General features: G+C 32.6%; 1 protein-coding gene across 1 annotated transcript in view; it reads right to left on the bottom strand.

Moving 5' to 3' along the window:
- Positions 1-5,740, bottom strand: part of LOC122271888 (uncharacterized) — a 53,610-nt gene that overhangs the window by 18,360 nt on the left and 29,510 nt on the right. Inside the window, exon 6 of the transcript XR_011636842.1 lies at positions 4,260-4,456. The gene's annotated coding sequence lies outside the window, so the exon portion shown is untranslated. The remainder of the gene's footprint in view (positions 1-4,259; positions 4,457-5,740) is intronic.

Here is a 5,740-nt window from a genome sequence, read left to right as displayed (position 1 = left end):
GAACCACATAGGATTGCGATTGGTACTAGATGCTGTCACCTCACTAATTTCAGGTCGTGATTTTTTCTCAAAGTAATTAAAAATTGTTAAATTCTTGCGTTTAGACATCCTAAAGATCCAAGAACAGCAAAAATATATACATATATATTGGCACAGAAATATCCACTAAGCTACGATCTCAAAGTTTCGAGCTGGAATGAATAACTTCAACGAGCACAGAGTCTCCAAATAAAAACAGATTTAGAAACAAGCTCCGAAGGACAAACGGCAGAGATAACTCTTAGTCTGACTAAAATCGAAAATAAATGTAACCCCCTTTCATATAATTTTTTTTAACCGCATCTACAAAATTCTTGAATTGTCTCAAAGACGACAGAACGTCAAGGATTCCAGACCTCGCGAATGCCAGCCAGTCTCGAAAACTATCGCGACTGGCAGGTCAGAAAGGAACCAGAGATCGGGGCTCGCCCGTAGCAGTATCACGTGAATTTGGTTTCAAAAATATAACCCTATTATAGTAAATGTTTTATCAGTATTCTGAGAAATACAGTGAGAAAAAAAAAGTAGGCATAAGGCAAATAAAAATATATAGTCTTAAAAAATAATAACCCGCATAATTTCTACTAAAATTTTTATTTTTGTCTGTATTATTTTGTAAATTCACTTTGTCTGAGCTCAAGGGGGGGGGTTTAAACCCCTAAACCTCTCCCCCCTTGCGTACGCCCCTGATCCCTTTTATATTCTTTAATAATTCTGAAAACAGAAGCTGTGCTAACTCCCGATGCAGAAGCCACATGGTCAGCCACATCAATGATTGGAACATCTGGTTTTGAATGCACTTATGTTTTATAAATGTTCAATATTATTTCCTTCTCAGCTTTACTTATGTAAGATTTCTTCTGGCGATTTTTAGGAGGACTTAAATCCATAACTTTATTTTCCATATTGCTCATGAAACACCTGCAAAAAGACAACACGGCAAAACAAACAACCCTCTAAAAAAAAGAGTTTCTGCTTGACTGTTGGCGCTATTTGTCATTATTCCGGTGCCAAGTAGACAACTGTATTGCGCCAAATAGCAAAGCCGCTTTGTTTACTTTCACTATCAGTTCTCGTTGAACAGACTATAGAAAATCATTTTTGCCAGACGGGCAAGCCATGTAAAATTGGCGTGCATTCAACGTGTTAATGGTAAATTGGTACTAATTCGTTTAGGAGAAACATAAAAAATTGGCACTAATGAGGCTTAAATACGCCAATTATGTTTAATTAATATATGCAGATATAAGGTATAAGGTAAGATATAAGGTAATATATGCAGATTGAAATAATAGAAATAAGCAATTTACTAGAAAACAAAAGAAATGGAGTAAAGGTATTTATTTGCCTACAACAACAGTAAATTGTTACAAGTGATTGATTACTGTAATTCAGTATTGTAATCACGATTACAGTTGTAATCAAAATTTGTTATCATGATTATAAGTAATTGATTATCGTAACTGAAAAATGCAATCGATTACATTTTTGCTCAACTCTGATGTAATCAAAAATTACGATTCTGTGCAAACAGTAATTCGATTACTGTAATTCGATTACTGTACAGTTGTAATTGATTACTGTTATCGACGCCCAACTCTGCATGGGGGTCACCGGTGACCGGTACTAAGTTTGTTCGTAGTAACACTGAGGTCACCGTTGACCTCATTGAATTAAATGTGTCTCGAATAATTACAAAAATTAACTGTTTGTTGTAAGTAATATTTTATCAAAATATGCAACGCATACTAGAAAATCATTTTTGCGAGACCGGCAAGCCACGTAAAATTAGAATGGCATTCAACGCGTTAATGGGAAAGTGGTACTAATTCGTTTAGGAAAAACATAAAAAATTGGCATAATGTGTCTTAATTAGGCCATTTCTGCTTAATTAATTAAGGTAATATATGCAGATTGAAATAATAGAAATAAGCAATTTACTAGAAAACAAAAGAAATGGAGTAAAGGTATTTATTTGCCTACAACAACAGTAAATGATTACAAGTGATTGATTACTGTAATTGAGTATTGTAATCACGATTACAGTTGTAATCAAAATTTGTTATCATGATTATAAGTAATTGATTATCGTAATTGAAAAATGTAATCGATTACACTTTTGCTCAACTCTGATGTAATCAAAAATTACGATTCTGTACATAACAGTAATTCGATTACTGTACAGTTGTAATTGATTACTGTTATCGACGCCCAACTCTGCATGGGAGTGACCGGTACTAAGTTTGTTCGTAGTAACACTGAGGTCACCGGTGACCTCATTGAATTAAATGTGTCTCGAATAATTGCAAAAATTAACTGTTTGTTGTAAGTAATATTTTATCAAAATATGCAACGCATACTAGAAAATCATTTTTGCGAGACCGGCAAGCCACGTAAAATTAGAGTGGCATTCAACGCGTTAATGGGAAAGTGGTACTAATTCGTTTAGGAAAAACATAAAAAATTGGCATAATGTGTCTTAATTAGGCCATTTCTGCTTAATTAATTAAGGTAATATATGCAGATTGAAATAAAAGAAATAAGCAATTTACTAGAAAACAAAAGAAATGGTGTAAAAGTATTTATTTGCCTACAACAACAGTAATAAATCGTCATATCATCATTGACGACAATGATGCTTAATCTTTGTTGGTAATAAGTATTAATTGAAATAAAAAAGTAACTTCTAAACTCAAAAGCAAAAAAAAATAGAAAAGATACTTATTTGCGTTTTGGGTAGCCGTAAAATATCTGCATGTTATTATTGACACTGAAGATTAATGTTGATAAGGTGTATTAATTGAAGTAAAATAAAATAAGCTATGAGGTCAAGAACCAAGCTCATGGAAGAAAGATTAATGGGAAATTTGTTTAAGAAAACCGTAAAAAATTCCCATTCACAGATGACGTTTAATTCATATGTATCCCTGACGGTAATATGTACTACTGGTATTATGGTAAATGGTGAATTGGTTCTGATAAAAATTCTACAACTGGTTGTCCGCAGTTTCAGAAAATATTTTTTCAGTGGTATTAATATCCAGTGTATTAATATTTTAAAGAATTAGAAATAAAAGAAATTTTTTCCACCACTACTTATAAATATTTTAACAGTAAATTAAAAGTCAGATAGAGAAATGGTCAGTTTCCAAAATCCTTATGAAGTTCGAATGTATATATTTTTTTTAAAATTTGGCTTTAGTTGGCTATCACTCACAAATATGTATAAACTCGAATGTTGACGGGTAATATAATAAGTACCAGATATGCTGAAATAGGTATAAAATATTATATTGATATATTTGGTGATTTTTTAAACTGAACCAAGTAGTTTTAATACCTATACTTTGGAATTAAGTATTTAATTTAAGGGGAATTTTAACTATCATGAATCGGCCGAGAGTAATGGCATCATGCCAAGAGATGTTAAATACATTTAATCTTTATTCAATGGTATGAATTACAAACAACGAGCTTTGCTTACTTCAATTACACAAAACCAACGCAGATAGCAATATATAACATTAAATTAAAAATTTTAATTATTTAGCTATATTAATTTAGAAACTTAGGAGAAGAAACAGGTTAATGACATTTTCAGAACAAAAAAAAAGTTGCATCTGAACTATTTTATTATCAATTTATTAGAAAGTGGGACAAATATTTCTTTGTTTTTATTTATTTACCATGGCCTAATATGAATAAGAATCATACAAGCATACTGAAAACTGCTGTAATTGATGATGTTAAAATTTAAGAGAACGCAAAAACATTTCTGTTAGATCCGTATTCATTAAAACACTATTTTTTTTAATCTCATTAACCCTGATTCGTTAATTCCCCTAAAAATATCACTTATCTGGTTCTTCCAAGTTCTTTAATTGCGTCGGTGTATGCTTTTCCGTTTGATTTGTTGATTTCGTAGTGTTTCTCAATACTGATTTACGGATTTTTTTATTTATTTATAAATATTCTCGTGTGAAGAACGGATATTCAGCTAGTAATAAACAAAATAAAAATGATTCATTTTCCATTCATTCAAGCAATCAACAGCCAGAAACTGCAAGAAACTTATAATTTTCAGAGACGTATGCACGCCCCTGTTTGTCGACAGAGGTCCAGTTCTTTTTAAAAATACATTTCACAAAAATTAAAAATAATTGTTTTTTTCATGTGAACGTTTTTTGGATGAAAAATTTACTTGCGAATTTAAAACTTACAAGCACGCTGGTCTACAATTTTTGATCCGACATTCGGAAACTTTTTTCGCTCTTTCTGGTGTAATCGTCTCTGAAATAAGCAAAGATTAATACTTTTTAATGATGTTCAACAATTACTTTTTAATTTTATCAATTTTAACAGCATTTTACATTTATAGTTTAATTTATAGCTGTAGTAAATTTAATTTTAATAGTATCTATGGGTACTTGCAAGAAATTATAATTCAAATATGAAACCTTGTTTTTGTTTTTTTAGTTATTATTAAAATTAACGTATTTTAAGGCATGTTTCAAAACAATAAAATTAATGGCATCTGATTTTTAATTCTATTTATAATTATGGTATATGAGATAAATATTCACGAGTTATGCAAAATGCATTTCCGTTTACTGTTAACAACTAACGTAGCATCATATATATTAACTACACTACTAGCGTATCGAATTTTTAGACCCCAAAAACTGTTTTGAAAATTTATTCGATTGATTATTGTAAAATTTGTTCAATATGGCGATTACTGACGTTGCTGCGAAGTCTGCACTGATGTAAGGACTATTTCCGGTAGTATTTAAAAATGACACGCATGCTTTTGGTTTCTACCAAAACGACAATCAGTCCTTTTAGTGCCGCGTTGGCTTAGAGGATAGAGCATTCGCCTTCCAATGAGGTGAACCGGGTTCAAGACCCAGCGATGGCTGGTCGATACGAATTCCGAATCTGACTTGCACCGACATAGTGCTGACGTGAAATATCCTCAGTGGTAGACGGATCATGGGAGAGAGTTTCGTTACCATCAGGCTACCATGTGGGTTCTCGCGGTCATCCTCTCCATGTACCGTAAATGTGGGTTAGTTCCATAAAGAAAAGCCCTCCATGAAGGCATATTTCTCTCACTCCCTATTGCAGGAGTTCCCTTGTCTTCTGGATTGGGTTCAAAATTACAAGGCTACGTAGTTGAATATTAGTAGTTGTAAACTCAAATATTGGTCTGCTGCTCAACTACGGTTATAAAATAAAATAAAATCAGTGCTTTCAGATCCTCCAATGTGTTTGCTGGCTCACAAACTAGAAAAAGTAACACTAATAGTGATATGATAAACGTGGAGATCCTGTTAGAGTTCACGCGTTCCTTGAGAATATTTCATCAAAGTGATTACGTACATGGAGAACATAATGGAGACATCAAAGCGATTACGTACATGGAGAACATAATGAAGACATCATGCATGAACACATACTTCGCTGCTTTGAGGTCGATATACTTAGTAGCAATTAAAGGACCTGTTGCAGAAGAACAGGTACGTTGTTACGTAGATGCATTCCGGCAGCAAGTGCGGCCTCGATAGCACAAAAGCACTTAATTCAGATAGGAAACCGATAGCCTCCACCTTGTGTCCTCTGTGTGCATTTCTCATGATTAAAAAATAAGCTTAAGAGATTAAACAAACATAAACGCTTTTTTTTTATACTTTGTTGGTTC

Source organism: Parasteatoda tepidariorum, chromosome 5 (genome assembly GCF_043381705.1).
Source record: "Parasteatoda tepidariorum isolate YZ-2023 chromosome 5, CAS_Ptep_4.0, whole genome shotgun sequence".
NCBI classification, from domain to species: Eukaryota; Metazoa; Arthropoda; class Arachnida; order Araneae; family Theridiidae; genus Parasteatoda; species Parasteatoda tepidariorum.
The sequence above is the reverse complement of the archived record's forward strand: the minus strand, read 5'-3'. Positions and strand labels throughout refer to the sequence as shown.